General features: G+C 34.8%; 1 pseudogene; it reads right to left on the bottom strand.

Moving 5' to 3' along the window:
- Positions 1-19,225: 19,225 nt before the first annotated feature.
- LOC113197997 (mitochondrial fission regulator 1 pseudogene) lies at positions 19,226-20,174 on the bottom strand (annotated as a pseudogene).
- Between the last annotated feature and the right edge of the window lie 587 nt (positions 20,175-20,761).

Genomic DNA, 20,761 nt, shown 5'->3' with positions numbered 1-20,761 from the left:
TCCCTCCAAATTCTATGATTTTGTCATTTTTTAATGCAGAGTAATACTCCATAGTGTATAAATGCCACATTTTTTTTATCCATTCATCTATTGAAGGGCATCTAGGCTGATTCCACAGTCTTGCTATCGTGAATTGAGCTGCTATGAACATCGATGTAGCAGTGTCCCTGTAGCATGCTCTTATTAGGTCTTTAGGGAATAGACCGAGAAGGGGAATAGCTGGGTCAAATGGTGGTTCCATTCCCAGCTTTCCGAGAAATCTCCATACTGCTTTCCAAATTGGCTGCACCAATTTGCAGTCCCACCAGCAATGAACAAGAGTGCCCTTTTCCCGCATCCTCTCCAGCACTTATTGTTGTTTGACTTCCTAATGGCTGCCAATCTTACTGGAGTGAGATGGTATCTTAGGGTAGTTTTGATTTGCATTTCTCTGACTGCTAGCGATGGTGAACATTTTTTCATGTACTTATTGATTGATTGTATGTCCTCCTCTGAGAAGTGTCTGTTCAGGTCCTTGGCCCATTTATTGATTGGGTTATTTGTTATCTTATTGTCTAATTTTTTGAGTTCTTTGTATATTCTGGTTATTAGGGCTCTATCTGAAGTGTTGGAGGAAGGATAGCATCTTCAACAAATGGTGCTGTGAAAACTGGAAATCCATTTGCATCAAAATGAATCTGAATCCCTATCTCTCGCCATGCACAAAAGTTAACTCAAAATGGATCAAGGAGCTTGATATTAAATCAGAGACACAGCATCTGATAGAAGAAAAAGTTGGTTATGATCTACATGCTGTGGGATCGGGCTCCAAATTCCTCAATAGGACACCCATAGCTCAAGAGTTAACAACTAGAATCAACAAATGGGACTTACTCAAACTAAAAAGTTTTTTCTCAGCAAAAGAAACAATAAGAGAGATAAACAGGGAGCCTACATGCTGGGAACAAATCTTTACTCCCAGGCCTTTTAAAAGGAGCCAGTTCTTCCCTTTATCACACTCTACACTTCCTGCTTAAAACCCTGCACAACTATGTATCCTTGAGACTAGAAAATTTATGACACTACATAGCCTATAAACATTGTGAAAAATTAATGATGGGCACTCAAAATTTGAAGACTGATCTGTGCCCATCTGCATAAAATGAAGTATTGGAGTGCTGCTTACTGCTTCTCCACCAGTCTGTTTCCCACCACACTAACAGGAATATCACATCATTCTTATCAATTGAAAGACTCCCATAATGGAAGTGAACAATTTTCAAAATCTTGGCAATATTCTAGCATGATGTTTTTTAAGACATAGACAAAATTATTCTTAAAATAATCTGTACAATTATAATAATCATACAAATAATAATGTCTAAATAATCTGCATGGCCTTGTAAGGGTCCAGCGAAAAGTTGGAGGAAGAGACCACCAAGAGACTAACTCATGCAATTGCAGAAGGGGATTTATTGAGGATCCAATTCAGCGTACTGAGGCTCCAGGCTCACTCAAGAAGAGAGAGCAGCCCAGAGCCCCAAGCAGAGGTTAAGCAGTGCTTAAGTACACTTTTTGGGGAGGTGGGGGGCTTTGCATACATCAGAACAAATCAGCATGAGGCACGGGAAAATTGAACAACAACTCTCATACATGATTAGCACATTCATTGGCGGGAACAGGTCGGGCGGGGGTGATTGGTCACTCCTAAGTCGGGTACACATTCAAACTGATTGGTTCGGGCCCTGTATGCCTACGTGACAAGCTGCACAGGGCCCAAGGCTAAATGGCCAGTAGGGCAGTTGTCTTAACTGCCTCAGGAATTTCAGGTTCTGGGTGTAGCAGAGGAACTTAATACCTAGTCCTACACTTTTTAACTCAGGCTTTGCAGCTCAGAAACTTTACCCTTTCAGCCTCTCTATGCTGGAGACTCAGGGAAACTAGTAGCTGCTCAGTCAGGGGAGATGGAAATCTCAGAACAAGAGGGAACCATAGAGCTGCCGCAGTCCAACCATGAAGTCCTAGAAACTCCCTGGAGAGCCACTGGTATTGGTTCACATTCAAAGGCTGAAGAATCTGTATTCTTTTATGTGTGAGCAATAGCAGCAGCAAAAACCAACCAACCAACCACCAACAATAACAACAACAAAATGCAGCCTCTCAAGAACTGAGCTAGACACATAAGCCAGCTACACCCTTCCCTACTTCTGCTTTTTAATTTACCAGGGCCCTCAGCTGATTAAGCAGTATCACCCACATTCAGAGTAGGTTTTCCCACATGGCAATATACAAATCATCTCTGGAAATACACCAGATTAACCCAGAAATTTGCTTTACCAATTTTCTAGATTTCACTCAATCCAAACAAGTTGACAACTAAGATTTTTAAAAATCACAGTAAATATTCATCTTTTGAATTAAATTCTCCCAGAAGTATTCCTAGACCAGTATCTGGTTTTTGGTATATGCATTATTGTGTGAATGTGCACACACTTTTATTTTTCATTGATTCTTTTTAGTTATACATGAGAGTAGAATCAATTTTGACATAATTACAAAAGCATGTAATACATCCTGCTCTAATTCAGTCCCCACTTCTCCTTCCTCTCCCCTCCCCACATCTGTCTACTCCATCCCTCTACTCCACTAATTTTTCTGGAATTTACATATAGTTCTTATAAATGTAAAAGATAATGAGATTGACTGTTTTATTCAGGAAAGTTATGTCAGATTAATTTCACTGTCTTTCCTTTTTCCATCCCCCTTCCCTTCATTCCCCTTTGTCTACTCCACTGAAATTCTATTATTTTTTAAATCCATCCCCCATTTTTGTGGATTAAGTTTCACATATCAGAGATAACATTTCATGTTTGGCTTTTGGAGATTGGCTTATTTAATTTAGCATAATAGTCTTCAGATCCATCCATTTACTGGTAAAAATCAACAAGTCATTCTATTTTTTTAATTAATTTTTAAAAATGTATTTATGAGAGTGGAATGCATTACAATTCATATTACACATACGGAGCACAGTTTTTCATATCTCTGGTTGTATACACAGTATATTCACACCAATTCATGCCTTTATACATGTACTATGGATAATGATGTCCATCACATTCCACCATCATTTCTAACCCAATGCCCCCTCCCTTCCCCTTCCACCCCTCTGCCCTATCTAGGGTTGTCTATTCCTCCCATGATCCCCCTCCCTATCCCACTATGAATCAGCCTCTTTATATCAGAGAAAACATTCAGCAGTAATTTTTTTGGGATTGGCTAACTTTACTTAGCAACTCCATCCATTTACCTGCAAATGTCATGATTTTATTGTCTTTTTATTGCTGAGTAATATTCCATTATATATATATATATATATATATATATATATATATATATCACATTATTTTTATCCATTCATCTACTGAAGGGCATCTAGGTCAGTTCCATAATTTAGCTATTGTGAATTGTGCTGCTATAAACATTGATATGGCTGTGTCCCTGTAGTATGCTGTTTTTAAGTCCTTTAGGAATAGACCAAGTAGAGGGATAGCTGGGTCAAATGGTGGTTCTATTCCCAATTTTCCAAGGAATCTCCATACTGCTTTCCTTATTGTCTGCACCAATTTGCAGTCCTACCAGCAGTATATAAGTGTACCTTTTCCCCCACGTCCTTGCCAACACTTATTATTGTTTTTATTCATAATAGCTGCCATTCTGACTGGAGTGAGATGAAATCTTAGAGTGGTTTTGGTTTGCATTTCTCTGATTGCTAGAGATGATGAATTTTTTTATATATTTGTTGATTGATTGTATATCACCTTCTGAAAAGTGTCTCTTCAGGTCCTTGGCCCATTTATTGATTGAGCTATTTGTTATGAGACCCAGAATAGCTAAAGCAATCCTTAGCAAGAGAGTGAAGCAGGTGGCATCACTCTACCAGACCTTAAACTATACTACAGAGCAATAGTAACAAAAGCAGCATTGTATTGGCACCAAAACAGACTGGAAGATCAATGGTATAGAATAGAAGACACAAAGACTAACCCACAAAATTACAATTATATTATATTAGACAAAGGCACCAAAAACATGCATTGGAGAAAAGGTAGCTTATTTAACAAATGGTGCTGGGAAAACTGGAAATACATATGCAACAAAATGAAATTAAACCCCTATCTCTCACTATGCACAAAACTCAAAATGGATCAAGAACCTAGGAATAAAACCAGAAACCCTGCGTCTAGTAGAAGAAAAAGTAGTCCCAAATCTTCATTATGTGAGATTAGGCCCCAACTTCCTTAATAAGACTCCTATAGTGCAAGAATTAAAATCAAGAATCAAGAAATCAGATTCAAACTAAAAAGTTTCTTCACAGCAAAAGGAACAATCTGTGAGGTGAATAGAGAGCCTACATCTTGGGAGCAAATTTTTACCCCTCACACATCAGATATAGCACTAATATCTAGGGTATATAAAAAATTCAAAAAGCTAAACATAAGAAAAAAAAGTCTTTATAGTTAAGTGATACTCCATTATGTACACACAACACTTTTCTTTATTCATTCATCTGTTGAAGGGCACCTAGGTTGGTTCCATAGTTTAGCTATTGTGAATTGTGCTGCTATAAACATTGATGTAGTTGCATTACTATAGTGTGCTGATTTTAAATCCTTCAGATATATACAGACGAATGGGATAGCTGGCTCAAATAGTAATTCCATTCCAAGATTTCTGAGAATTCTCCATACTACTCTCCAGAGAGGTTGCACTAATGTGCAGTCCTACCAGCAAGGTATGATTGTGAAGCCAAAATTAGACAGGCAGTCAGTATAGATAGGAAAATTGAGTCAGGTCTGATCAATCCTTAGCAAGAGAGTGAAGCAGGTGGCATCACTCTACCAGACCTTAAACTATACTACAGAGCAATAGTAACAAAAGGCCAATGTTGAGTGAGTCTGGGAAGTTGAAGACTGATTCCTGAGGGATTAAAATGTTAATTTCTTCAGAGCCCTTCCTCCACCCTTATCAGGAACCTACCCTTGCTCCAACCTGTCTAAGGTAACCTGTCACAGGAATTGCCTATCCCTACATGGAGTTATAAGATTGTTAATTAGTGTATCCTGGGCTGCTCCATCCTGCCCTTCCCCCTTCAGTCCACCTGTTTTTCACCTTTGGCTATGCCACCCAGCATTCCTGGACCTAGTCATGTAAGCAGGAAGGAGAGTGATAAGGGGAAGAGAGCAGGAAAACAAAGAAAGCCTATGACATATAAAAAGGGCAGAACACCTTGCTTCTTGGAATATCAGAATACCAGCTATGGCCCCCTTCTCTCTCCTGGGAGGAAGTCTATGTTACACCTTTTTAAATAAATCCTGCTTTATATGCTTGCCTTGCCATGTTTCTCTACTATTCAAACTTCAACACGTGAGGAAGCAGGACTCCTGATAATCGACAGTATCAAATGTATGCTTTTCCCTACATCCTCACCAACATTTATTGCTATTATTCCTATTGTATTCTTGATAATTGCCATTCTTTTTGGAGTGAGATGCAATCTCGGTGTAGATTTAATTTGTATTCCTCTAATCACTACAAATGTTGAATATTTTTTCATATACTTGTTGAAGGTTTATGTTTCCTTTTTTGAGAAGTATCTGTTTCATTTCCTTATTCATTTTCTGATTGGGTTATTTGGGTTTTGTTGTTGTTGCTGTTGTTGTTGCTGTTGTTGTTTTTGTTAAGTTTTTTTTAGTCCTTTGTATATCCTGGATATGAATTCTATATCTGAGCAGCATGTGGCAAGGATCTTCTCCAGTTCTGTAGTCTCTCTCTTCCTGCTCTTCATTCTTCCCCTTTTGCTGTGAAGAAGCTCTTTAATTTGATGCCATCCCTTTTATGGATTTTTAAATTTTATGTCTTGCATTTTAGGTGTCCTGTTAAAGAACTTCCAGAGCTGACATGTTGGAATGTTGGGCCTGAATTTTCTTCTAATAGGTGCAGAGTTTCTGGTCTAATTCCTATGTCTTCAATCAACTTTGAGTTTTGTGCAGGGTGGGAGATAGGGGTTAAATTTTATTTTATTACATATGGATTTCCAGTTTTCCAAGCATCATTTGCTAAAAAGGATCTTTTTCAAGAATCAGATGTCTGTATTTATGTGAGTTTGTCTTTGTGTCTTCTATTCTATTCTGTTGGTCCATATGCCTGTTTGGGTGCCAATACCATGCTAATTGTTGTTAATAGAGCTCTGTAGTATAATTTGAGGTTGGGTAGTATAATGCCTCCAGCTTCACTTTTCTTGGTAGGGATTGCTTTTGTTATTCTGGGTTGCTTATGTTTCCAAATGAATTTCATGACTGTCTTTTCTATGAAGAACATCAGGGGAATTTTGATGGTAATGCATTGAATCTCTATAGCATTTTTGGTAGTATGGCCATTTTGACAATATTAATTCTATCCAAAAACATGGAGGTCTTTCAACCTTCTAAGATTTTCTTCAATTTCTTTTTTCTGTTCTACAGTTTTTCATTGTAGAGGTCCTTCACCTCTTTTGTCAGATTGATCCCCAAGTTTGTTTGTTTATGAGACTATCGTGAATGGAATAGTTTTCCTAACTTCTTTTTCAGCAGACTCATCATGGGAGTTTAGGAACATGATTGATTTATGGGTTTTGATTTTGTATACTGTGTCTTTGCTAAATTCGTTATGAGTTCTAGAAGTTTTCTGGTGGAGGTTTTTTTTTTTTTTTTGTCTTCTAAATATATGATCATGTCCTCATCAAAGAGAGATAATTTGAGCTCCTCCTGGGGATGACACTGAGCCCTATTTTCTATAGTCACATATGAGCCAGGCCTCATTCTTTTCAAAATTATAAGGAGAAAAAAAAATTGTTGCAGTTGATCTCTGCTATTCCTCAAATTCAAGTATATACCTATAATAAAGTTCTGGAAAATGTAAAAAAAAATATTTGTTAAGTTTAGTAAACTTATTATACTCTTTAATGAGGGCTAAAAAGAGGGAAGGAGAAGAGAGAGAAAGGGGCAGAAAGGAGGGAGAAGGAAAGGAAGAAGTTATAAAAGGGTAATTTACATCAAGGTATAATGGATGGGTGTTATTTGTGATTGTAGCAGATAGTACCAGGGGTTGAGTTGGAGATAAAAGAAGCTGACCTAGGAAAACAAAGATAGAAATATTTATTCTGATTAATGATTTAATGAAATATATTCAAATGGGATTAAGGGTGCACTGTTGGTTGTTGGGTTAACAATTATCATTCAATTATCATTCAAGTTAAGTGTTTATTTATTTATATCATCAAAGTTGATGTTATAGTTGTTTATAGTATACTGTGTCTTGGTGAAGAAAATCCTTGTTGATTCTTGGTTTGGGTTTCCTTGGTGTTTGGACATTTACCAAATATCTATCAGTGTTGGGCCATGGATCTTTCCTGAGTTGCTGGGGACAGGGGAAAATTTCCTAGTTGCTATGATTGTCCTACCAGCAGTTTATGTTTTGTTAGGTCAAGGGCTGCTGCTGGCTGCTCCGATGGTGCAGTGTTTCTATTGTGTGTAGAAGTTCAGGATGTTGGTGCTGGAAGTCTCTGTGATTGCTGCATGTCACTGTGTACCTATTCCCCTCTATTGGTTCCTTTTCATAGTTGTGAAGGTCCTATGGCTGTCTATGGGTACAGGGATGCTGGTTGTACATTTCCTTTGGGTAATCTGTGGTGCAGAAATATTCCCCCAGCCAATGCTGCTCTCTAAGGTATAGTAGTGGAGAGTCTCCAGTGGTTCACCTGGACTCTAATTTCCACTGCCCAGAGTGTGAATGGCGTGCATTGATTCCCAATGCAAGGACCCCAAAGTATCCAAACAATGTCCTGACACTTGCCATTTATGATCATAGTTCAGGCTATGCACATGTGAAGGCTGGTATCAGCCCCTATCTGCTTCATAGCCTCAGATACTTTCTCACTGGGCCTCTCTGCCACTGGATATTCAGGCAGCTTTCTCTTGTAGATCCTAGGATCCCAGTCCTGCAATCTAAATTGCAGGGGCTGTCTTTAGTCTTCCTCGGGTGTCTCCCCCAGAGTCATAGGTTTAGTGCTTGGTGAATTTGCCTTCATTTGTGCAGGGTCAAAGTTGTTTCTTTGTTGTGAACACAGACTCTGAGCAGGGCTTTCACCCTTGCCTGGCTCCCAAAGGCTGAGCCAGGTTTGCTGCACTTCCCTGGCAGAGGTCCCCTCCATCCTGCTCCATTTCCCTTGTTTGTGGTGACAGGGGAGAGAGAGGGAAATTTTAATGATTTAGGACTAGCAGTGGTCTTTCCAGAAGTTCTTTCTGGCTGCATGTTTAAGAGGTCCCACTGCAGGAGACTTCCCTCTGGTTTAGTTTGCAGCTGTCTGGGCTTGGGAAGATGCTGTGCTGATTCAAGAAGGTGTTCAACTGATGACTCCACAATATGGCTGTGAACCTCCAGCTCAGCTTTCTTTTTGCAATTTGATTTTAAGCTGTTTGTGCTATTTTAAGAAGCTTTCTGTTACTGTTGCACTTTCAGCTTTCCAACCGTTTTTAAGCTTGAGAGAATGTCTGTTTCCCCACTTTCTCATCCAACGGTTTGGGTAGGGGGAATTAGAACACCTTAGGTTCTTTTTCTACCCTATCACCCACCTCTCAGTTCTGCTTTTCCTTTGCTGCCTCCTTTCTGTGTTGTGAGGAGTCAGGACAGCTGCCTTGCTTGCTGCTTCTGCCATCTTCCTGTGGATTACTAATATTTTTTTTTAACCAACTCATTCAAATGGCAAATATTATGAAGAGAATAACTGTTACTCCAAAGGAACAGAAATACCATAGAATAAATTAATAAAACCAATTAATCTGTAACATAAAGTTTCAAATCCAACTTGCTATTTAGCAACAAAATCTGGGAACATCTTTATTTCATTCAGTTTTCTTTTCATCATAAACTGTAACTTTATGCTTTGTTGTTATATAGAAGAAAGTTAGTTTATAACCATTGAATTATTTCTCTTTAACACACAAGAAATATCTGAAGTTGATTTCTTAGAATATTTTCCAATGCTCTCTCTATTAATACATTCTCAACACTGTGATCAGAGTTGCCTTTTCTAAATCAAAACATATGATTTTGTTATTCCCCATGCTCAATGTATCTAATGACAATCCAGTGTATATTGTAAAATTTAAGAATATTAAGATGTTGTATGGGTTTTAGTATTTCAGCTTAATCACCTCAACAGAGGTAAAAACCACTATGATATCTTACTGATTCTTGAACTTTTAGAATACACACTGTATTAGATGTGGTGGGCTTGATATAATTCAATGAGATATCTTATTTAAAATATTATACAAGATATCATAAATACCTAGGAAAGAAAGCACAATTCTGACAAAGGTGGAACCTATAAAGTTTCAAGGACAGGACACATAGTATCTTGTATGCTGTTTTAAATAAGAAATCTCACTGAATTATGACCATGCTTCTTGGCACCTCTCTTAACACCTTTGAAGTGTTCTCTGTAGCTCTATCCATGGTCCTCCTTTGGCTGACAATGCTTTCCTACTACTGCCTGGTGGACTCCACTCACCCTTAACGATTTGTGCTTATGCTTTCATGGAGCATTCTAATCACCTCTGCCATGGACAGCATTATCCACTCCACAAGTATCTTCTTTGAGAACAAATTGTATTATTTTGCTATGTTGTTTTCACTAGTATTTAACACACTTGTGTATCCTACCCTCTCAATAACTTATTCAGACTGATCATATTTTTAATTTTATTAAAATAGATGTTTTATCTAATTTTCTATTATTAAAGATCATCTGTAATGGCTGAGCTTATGGTAATTGCTGCTTTCTCTTTAAGTGTAACTCTATCTTGACATATATCTTTTAATTCATAATTTTATGCCTTTTGTTATGGTTGTTTCTATAGGTAACTGGTCATCACTAATAGTTCATTAGTTTTTGAATGCAGAACATCAAATAAATAATCAAGATCCCTTGTTTAAAAGGGAAAATGTACAATTAATTCGGTTCAATCATCACATTCACACTACAAAATTACATCCCATAAGGAAATTACAAGCACAGTAAATTTGTGGCTAATTAAAATTTTTTTCAAGTGTTTTTCTCTATTTCCACTCAAAAAGTAAAATTATTTAGCTGACAGGTACCAAGCACATTTATGCCTATCATATATTTGTCTTGTTAGAAAAGCTTTCAATGATGATTTTGTCTTCACACATTCATAGCAAATAATATGCAGCTTTAATTTGTACTCCATCTTCAGACAGGAGATGATTGTAAAATGACCTGTAATAACCACTCCAGCAGGTAGGGTTATGTACATGGACAACTCATATTTTGTGTTTGGGCTCAGTGACTTTTTACTTTTTATTCAACACTTTTTACTAAAACTGTTTTGATAAAAGTCACAAGATTTAGGCATCATAATCTATGCTAAAATAATTTATATATTAATAATTAATAAGGAATGATACTAAAAGGAAGATAATGAAAGGGAAAGAGAGATGGAGTAAAAGCAAACCATATACCTTATAATAATAGAAATCAGTTTGTGGACTTCAGATGCATGGGAAGTCATAAGCTTATTTCAAATTGATCTATCAATACAAACAGTGATCTAGTACTGTTTGTGTACTATTATAACACTTCACAAGCAAACATAGTATTTAAAGTATATGAGTGCTTTGATAAATAAATAATATGTAAATTAACTTTAAAATACGGCAATGCTACCATTTGATTCTTTCATAATATATAATATTTCCTCAATATACAAATGGTAAAAATAAAACTGCAGTCTCATGCATTCCAATATGTTTCCTTATATACAGCTACGTTGGAAAACTACTACTTTAAACCACTGATATTAATTAATGTGGATGTTCTCAAGGGTTTACGTTTCAGGTAAAATATGTGCATCACATTTAATGTTAGATTGGGGATCACAAATACAAAATTACATGTCAGTTCTTAAACATCTACATATAATTTTGTATAATGTTGTTACAGAAAAAATATTTTAAAAGATTAAATCCAAAATGCTTTCTAATTTCCACAAATTGTGAATTTTCAAATTAATAATTTTTGTCACTTAGAATTAGGCACTATTTATATTTACAGGAGAAATTAATTGGCATTTATACCTAGGAGGGAAATTGACTATTGAGGTCAGAAGTCAAACTAGAAAATGAAAATGAGGGAGGAATTTTATAATAATTTGCTAAAGCCAGGTTACAGCACTTTATCTATTATTGTTCATTTTGTTGTTGTTGTTGTTCTGCACCCAATCATTAAAGGTAAAGTTTATCTTTTTCCTCTGGCCCAGAGTGCTAGTATTCCTACAAGATTTCACCAGCTCCAGAGAGTCTAGTGTTCTGGAGCTGCAGCCTCTGAGAAAATCAAATGAGTTGTCGTGTGCAGTTTGGATTTCCACGTTATAAGATTGTCAAACACCTCTTAAGGTTATTACAATGCATAAGTTGCAGTTATTTTCATCCTAGCTCAATGACTTTTAACCAGTATGGCCCTTAAAAATACCATGTATATAATTTAATTATTTAAAAACAAAACAGTCACATTTCTCAGAGATAGGGAATGACCTCATCTTGATGTAAAAAGAAGGTACTGAGAAACTGTGCTGGTAACCTTGATATAGCCACTGAGCAAATGACCAGTCCTTTATCTAAAAAAGGTCAGTCAAGCTCTAGAGAGTGATTTTTCTCCTCTTTTATCTGAGTTGAGTTTGTCATTGCTTTGACTCCTTGAAAAAATTTACAAAATAATTATTGTTAACAAAACCTAAAAGATCAGACACATTTTGTCATTTCCTTTTCTAAAAAGAATTTTAGAATTAATTGTAAGTCCCGGGTAATGTTCTTCTGTAATCCAAGTTGTTCAGGAGGTTGAGGCGGGAGGCAAGGAATTCAAAGCCATCCTCAGCAACTTAACAAGGCTCTAAGCAACTTAGCAAGACCCTGTCTCTAAATAAATTTTTTTAAAAATGGGCTGGAGATGTGACTCAGTGGTTAAGCACCCCTGGGTTCAATCTCCAGTATAAAATAAAAAGAAAAATTAATTCCAAGCTACAATTGATGAATTCTACATAAACTTTATTTTATTCTTGTGTTTTGTTTCTTTGTTTGGGGGCTTGAGTCCTTCAGTTAGTATAACTATTAAGTTTATTTGTTTTACAACTGAGGTTCAAAGTAAAGCAACAGACAAAAAGAATTCCTAATATTCCCAGTTAGTCTACTAGTTTAGTGAATTTCTAAACAAAAATTCACTGGGATTTTCAATGGGACTTAAAAGATATTAAATATGTTAGAAACGAATTCTAAGCTTCTAAAAATTAAAGCATTCTAAAACTCATGGGAAAATTAAGTATAAAAATATAGTTGACTTATTTTTTAAAGAAAAAGAGTTTAAGCATCCATCAGATAAAAACTAGCTGGTAATAAATTTGCCAGTTCTAATAAGTGGACAAAGGAAAGTTAATAAAGTAAGTATCTGTTCTATTTGAAAAAAAAATAAAGTTAAAAGGGTATACAATTTATACTGTGTGTAAGTCAGCCTTTTGTTTTTGTGACCAAAATACTTAACAAGAACAGCTTAGAAGAGGAAGAGCTTATTTTGGTCTCATGGTTCCAGAGGTTGGTCCTTGGTCAGCTGACTCCATTGTTCTGGACTTGAGGTAATGGCAGAACATCATGACAGAAGGATGGCAGAAGAAAGCTGCTCAGGTCCTAGCAGCCTTGACATATACAGAGATCATGGTGCTAGGGACAAAATAAAAGCCCCAAAGACAAAATATAAGCCTAAAGCCATACCTCCCAGCGACCTACTTCTGCCATGTCCCACCTGCCTATCATTACCACCAGGTTAGTCCATTCAAACTATTAATATGTCAAATGGATTAATCCACTTGTTAATTTATAGCTCTCTTAATTTAATTATTTCACTTCTGAACCTTTTTTTATTGACACCAGAGCTTCTGGAGAACACCTAATAACTATAACACACTGTCACATATGATGGAAAAAATTCCATTGCTATCAAAGCAAAAAAAAATAGTATAATAGAGAAGGATTTGTCTAGGAGGTTAAAACTGCAAAGATCCTTTATTTTTTTTTTAATTTTAATATTTATTTTTTAGTTATCAGCGGACACAGCATCTTTGTTTTGTATGTGGTGCTGAGGATCGAACCCGGACCGCACACATGCCAGGCGAGCGCGCTACTGCTTGAGCCACATCCCCAGCCCTGCAAAGATCCTTTAAAATAAAATTTCAAATGTGAGATGCATGCATAGTTGGATAGATGTCCATAAATGGATAGAAACATTTACCTGCACTGATATTTGTTAACTTTTCTACAATTAAAACTATTTCAAGGAAAGTTGAAAAGTAAACCAAAACATAAGAGAACATATTACAATGTACAGAAACTTAGACAGAAACTTAGTAATCAGAATTTATATAAAGAATCAAAAATATCATGATAAAAATCAAACATAAAATTGGCAAATATTTGAAGATTTAATTAACAAAGGAAGATATGCAAATACCCAGGGTCCCTATAAAAAATGTTTGACTTTACTGTTAAATTTTGGTAATGGGTTGGTCAAGCATCTGTGTCATTTTAGATTCCCTATATTAATTATTTTTACCCTCTGAGAAAGCAATGCTATTGAAAATTTATAAAAGGAAACTATCATTCATTCAATCACTGATAGCCAAAGCTATCCAGAGGTTTCCTATTTCTCTCTTCATTGCTCCACTGCAGGTAGATCTTTGAGTTCTACTCCAGGGCGTGGGATGCTGTTTCCTGAGTGGCCACCAAAGGGCTTCAGGAGGCAACTGGTATGTTTCAAGGGAATTACTCTCTGTGGGATAAATCTTAGAAACAAGAAAACACAAGGTGGGATGAAATATTACATGTAAATATTTCTTCCCTTCTTCCTTTAGGTGAATGAATGCAAATCCATAGGATATTTTTGCATGTACACCTAGACCAGCTTAAGTACAGAAATAACCTAAAGACTTAACTATTTGAAGCCAACATCCATCCCTAGATCCCAGACAGAGGCATGATTCTCACATTTTAAAAAGTCAAGCGTTTTGAGCTATGAGAGATTCTAAATTAAATAACAGGAGAAAAGAGTGTGTTAAAATTATTTCCATAGTATTCTCATGAAAGACTCAGGCTGGGAGCAAACATATGAACAAAAACACACAAGATGAAATATAGATTGCTTGGCTTCATTGCCATTTTCCTTTCCAACTCCCCCACCATGTTACTTAAATGTATACTTTGATAAATTTTAACTATTCAACTTAAATTATTCCAATATTTTCTACCTTTTCTCTGCAAGATTAAATTCACAATAGCTAAACTATGAAACCAACGTAGGTACCCTTCAAAAGATGAGTGGATAAAGAAATTGTGGTATATACACACAATGGAATATCACTCAGCCACAAAGAAGAATAGAATTATGGGATTTGCCAGTAAATAGATGAACTGGAGAATATTATGCTAATCAAAATAAGCCAATCCCAAGGAGCCAAAGTTTTTTCTATATGCAGATGCTAATTCACAATAAATGTGTGTGGGGGTAGAAAAGAGATACTTTGGGGTAGACAGAGGGGAGTGAAGGGAAGGGAAGAGGTATGGGGGTAGAATGACAGTAGAATGAATCGGACATATACTAAATATGTTACCCTTGCATCTAATTCAGACATATAGAAAAATAGGCAATTATTCAATATTTATCTCTTAATATTTGTATGTGTATGAAATGGAGCTATAATATGTGGGGTTATAAACAATAACTAAAGTGACATACTGAATATAATTATACATTTTCATATAATTATTATTCTAATTTTTCATTGAATTTAGATAAGATGTGAATTAAAAGTACTTAGACTTAATTTTTTAAATTCATATGACAAATTAATGTTGTTATTATTCAGAAAAAAACAAATTGTTTTACCTAATGTTAACATATTTGTCAGGCTGCAAGCCTGCAGAATTTGTGGATTACATTTTTCTTTTATAAAAATGTCACAAATATAATTAATGACAAGAGCACTCCATTGATATATTCCATCATCAGGAGAACCTGCTACAGTTAAAATTCTGTTCTGCATGCCTATATAGTGTCAAGTTATATAAATTGTCTCTATTCACCATCTTCACTGTTAAACCAGTTATTGACATGAGAGAGAGGATATTGAGTGATTTGACACAGAGTGAACGAAGTCTTTATTTGTTATCATAAAATGGTCCTAGTGTCCTGGATATAATTGGAGGTGTATGACTGGATGACAAAATTGTCAAATCCATTATCAAACCTGTCAAGGAAGTGCACAATTCATGCTGTGTTCCTTGTTTTATTCTTTCATATAAGAATTCAATTTTATAACAATATTAGGTCCCTTCAGGCAAAGCATTTGAAGACAGTCTGGTTGTTAAAGAAACTTAACCTTTGCTCTCCCAATTTATATTACTATCTATCCCAATCATATTGGAAATCTAAAAGAGGAAATAACTTGAAATACTTGAGTGCTGGAATGAACTGATTTATAAAATAAGGAAGAGAACAAAATATTGTCTATTTAGAGAGTTGTATTAGAATGCATGTATGCATAATTATAAATGTGGAACAATTTAACTCTCTTTTCAAACCTGTCAGCATGGAGATGCATAAGTTTTTAGATGGTACATTTTTAATTTCCCGAGGAATTTACTAGAAATGTTTATCTAGTCATCTGTGAGAGATTTGCAAACCAATTTTGTTTGCAAACTAAGTTATACTTTCCTCATTGAAGAAACAAAGACCTGAAGGAAAAATAAATAAATAAGTAAATAGTCCCCAAGCAAAGTATTTCAGTGTCTCTACCAAACATAAAACAAAAACAAATTTACTCAAGAATGTCAAATGAAATATATATATATATATATATATATATATATATATATATATATATATCATAGTTTTTGCAAAAAGAAACTGGAAGTGGTAAACTGGTAAGATTAGAGTGCATATAGACATACATTCAGAAAGAAGAAGGTAGAGAAATGAGTAGAAAGATGAGAAACTTAGGTTCTGGATTTAATACCTTATATTGACACTGAAACACTGAGACTAAGAAATGATAAGTGTTTCGTAAAGGGCCACTTTGCTAGTTTGGATCAGGGCTCTGATCAATGTTTTCATTCTCCTAATCAATTTCTCTTTGACTTTCCTACATGTGAATTTAAAGTTTTAACAACTGGCATTGATTAACTGTTCTTCTAATTGAAGATGAAATAAAAGAATTTCCAGACCTTCAACAATTAGAGAATTCATCAACTTTTTTTCCCTCAGAACTAAATTAAGGGAGTTCTTCAGTTAAAAATCAAATTATTCCAGGGAAATTACAGTAATGTAGGAAGAGAAGAAGAAGGGTCATAGAAAAGTTGTAAATTAAAGATAAACAAAGATTGGCAATACAAAAAAAATATTAAATACAGTACAGGTTAAAAATATCTAAAATGAATATGATGAGCAACAATAATACAAACTTCAGGAAAGTAGCAAAAAAGATTAAAGGGTTCTGAAAGGGTGCCACTATGGAATTGTGTACATATTTGATTGGGCTCTGTCAACTTGGGGAGACACTAGCCACTTGTGCCTAATAAGCATTAGTAATATGGCTAATGAAAAAAAGAAAATAAATTTTTTAATTTTATTTAATTAAGTTCAATTTATATTTGTATTTAAATGACATACCTGTCTAATCTCACCATAATGAATACTGATGCCCTAAAGATATGTGCATTGCACAGAAAGAGTAAAAATTATAATTTTATTAGACTGTAAAAAATAAATCAAAGTGTAACTTTTACTCTTTAAGAAAACCTTTAAAAGAACAGTTGAAGAATTAATTACTAACAAATAAGTGGAAGCTAAAAAATTAAATAACTTAAAAGAGTTGTCCAAAAAACAAAGAATGAGCAAAAAAGGAACAGAAAAGTTGATAATACATAAAAATTGTAATGTGTAAGTTATAAATCTTAAAAATTCAATAATTATATTAAATTTAAATTCACTAAATATTGCAGTTGGGAGATCAAATTTCAGACTCTCCTATCTGGTCTAGTATCTAGCTTATATATCTGTAATTTTTCTATTTTTTTTTTAACTTTGAGACCTTAGCCTTAGGATTTCCCTAATATTGACAATATAGTAATTGCCTTTTCCTTTAAACTCCAATACTGAATCTTCTATCACATTTTTGTAATTTTTAAAATTCAGGCTTCATTTTCTTAATATATACATGAATGTGTGTGTATGTATGTGTATACATGTGTACACATCCATATATCTGAGTTATTTCTTGATTATAAGAAATTTTTTATAAGTTCTTTGCCTTCTTACATATTTAAATACCAATACTTTATATATTTTGTATTTGTAGAATGAGTGAATGAATTTCCATGGTACAGTTAGCATCAATGCTTATGGATCAAATAAACAAGTATATATAAGAATAATTATGTATAAATATGTATAAATAATGCAGTTAAAATTTATACAATTCAGGTTATTAGTTTGGATTTAAGGATTCACATGCAGTTTTGTTATTTAGAGATATTCTAAGTTTATTCATTTACTTTTTAATTTAATGAAGTTAGGATATACTATTTTCTGATTTTTGACAAGTACATAAGATGCATTGTACTCTATAGAATTTTTTTCTTAATAAGGTTTGATGTTATTATGGTACTTTATATACTTCATAAAGCCTGTAAGAATAATTGGCTTTTGTGTTTGTCACACTAGCTCTATGAACATAAAAATAGATATAAATATTTTCATTTGCTCAATGTCAAGGAGACAGTGACTGAATTAGGCCACAAATACTGCTCACCTATTTTTTTTAAACAATAATTTCCTTATATAGGAGCACTGGCCAAAATTCAATACCGATAAAAATATAAATTTCTTAGAAGGTCAAAATCCTCCCAGGAAGTGTAAATTTATTTTTACTACATTTAAATAATAAATCTAAATATATACAAATAGTAGGAGATTCTGGCATTAACTATAACAGAGCTTATCAGAAATAGAAAGTCTTGAGATATATATTAAGCATTTTTAAATGATCCTTTGTAATAAGTCCTTAGCAAATTGTCCTTAGATGAGAAAGACAGTTATTCATTTTTTAATAACACCTAATACTTATATTGCCCAACAAAATTGGTCAGACCAGTATTCTGACCAATGACAAACAATGTGTAGGAAATTCATTCACCTGAATGAATAAAGTTTCATTATAAAATAGTTAATATTTTGACCAAAATTAAAGATTTTTAAACTCCATGATGCTGAGATCTCCAGAATTATTATCTTAGCAAAAAAAAAAAAAAAAAATCACCTGTGTGATTCCACTGATTGAGTCAAAAGAAGAGAAGATGGTACAGTCTAGGTTTTACCTAAAAAGGGATTTAATTCAATAATTTTATCCATCACTACTTGAAAATAGATTGTATTCCTAAGCTCTGGATGGTAAGGAGGTGAAAGCAGCTTTCCTGTCTTAAGTTTCTCTGTAATGGAAAACATTATGGAATTTTAGCAAACTTTACACAATTCCTATAATGTAAGACAGAATATAGTTTCTGCTAAGGGCAAGAAGACTTCAATTTTTAAACATTTCACCCCTACAATGCACATTATACTACCTGTCCAACATCAAATAGTAAATGAGTATTGAGAACAAATGAAGATAACAGTACCCTCATTGCTATTCTTTTTTACTAATTTTTATATAAATGGTTTCATATACAAATATAAATATATAAACCATTTATACAGATAATAAGAACTTAAATGCACAGTAACATCTAAAATGATCCTTTCTGTGTTGTGAAATGTTACGATTATTTTCAAAACTGGAAACCTGAATACACTGGCCACATATTAAAAACATGTCAGAACACACATATATTATATAGAGTTCCAGAATGAACCATCTCATAAAAGCAAAACCAAACTTATTAATGTTTTCATTATTGTTTAATCCTCCAATTAGGCTAAAAGGAAACACTGAATCGGGTATTTATTAAATACTTCAGGTTTCTACTAGCTAAACTCAGCCCTCACAAACCAACTGCTGAGCTGGGATCATATTTCTGAGCTCATTGTCTAATAGAAGTTTGAAACACTTTCAACTAAAGCCTTCCTTTATCCTCTAGACTTTAACATATGTGTCCCAAATAACACTGTCTCTGAGGTAGCCTCTGATTCAGACTTTATCTTGGCTCTCACTTTGATAGCAATATGCAAATTTCTTTTCCAGAGCCTCTGCTAGAGGACATCAGGGTCAGTACATCTACTGGGTTGTACTTTTAATCTTGGCTGTGTAATCCTTATTGATCAGAGCTTTGCACTGTTCATATCTTTAATGATCTCTAACATATTAGCACGCCAGGTTTCTTTGGAGTGACCTTAACCAAACTCTTTCCAGCATTAGCTTTTTTCTATTTTATTTCTTAATTAGATCAATAGCAGAAAAGCTTTGGTGAAGTCCTGGTGGAGGGAGGTTCTGTGTGGTGGGAGAGTGGGAGGGCTGTAGTAACAGTATGCTAGAATCCATGTGAGATCTTGTTGCTTTAGCAGAGTCACAGTTTTAGCAATCTGAGCACTGGAAACAGCAAGTTCACTTCCAAGCTCACAGATCTTCCGAAGTGTTTCTTCATTTGCTAATACTATTATCTTCAGTGGGGACTTTTCTTGAGACAATTTTGGTAAGGAAATCTGCCTTCCTGGAGGCTTCTCAAAGAAAGGAAGTTCCTGTCTGAAGCTTGGCCTTGACCTTACTTCTGTCCTTAGTCTTGTTGAACACGCTCTGTCATTGGCTATCCATGTGACATCAGCAAGAGATACATTCTCTCCTGAGTCATTGGGACTGGATTCCTTTGCATGGTTAACACCGAATCTGAATTTTTGTACATTGAATCAGAATAAAACTGTCCAATTTTACTTAGGATACTTTTAAATGAACATATGGCTTCCCAGAGCAGAGTACTGATGGCATGCTTACTCAAACTTGTAGAAAAGCCATCCTAATGGAGTGCTAAATCTAGCCAAGCATTTAGATAGCAAAGTCGCCCCAAATTTGCATCTCAATTGTTTCAGGCATACATAGCAGCACATGGCCCATAAAATACACTCAGCAACTCAGCAACCATCACCTTCTCCAGTTTCTCTGGCTTCCAGATTCATCTAATTCCTAATATATCCCCGCCACCCACTTTCTTCAATTAAATTTAGTATAGAAAAGAGAAATTAAATAACCCAAAGTGGGACAGAATTCTTCTGGAAAGTAAGATTCTAATGATTTTTTTTTTTTTTGTACATGGATTGAACTCAGGGGCACTTGACCACTGAGCCACATGTCCAGCCCTATTTTGTATTTTAATTTAGAGACAGGGTCTCACTGATTTGCTTAGCACCTCATTAAGTTGCTGAGGCTGGCTTTGAACTCGAAATCCTCCTGCCTCAGCCTCCTGAGCCTCTGGGATTACTGGCATGCACTGCTGCTCTAATGATTTTTAATTAGAATATTTAGTTTACCATAAATTTGGTGAAAGAGCTGAATGAGTGGATGATGTTTCAGTGTGGGGAAAAAAAACTGCAAGTTCAATAAGTGCATTCCACTGATTCAATTTGATCTATTTT

This window comes from Urocitellus parryii, chromosome 3 (genome assembly GCF_045843805.1).
Source record: "Urocitellus parryii isolate mUroPar1 chromosome 3, mUroPar1.hap1, whole genome shotgun sequence".
Classification (NCBI taxonomy): Eukaryota; Metazoa; Chordata; class Mammalia; order Rodentia; family Sciuridae; genus Urocitellus; species Urocitellus parryii.
This window is presented reverse-complemented; position numbering and strand designations above follow the sequence as displayed.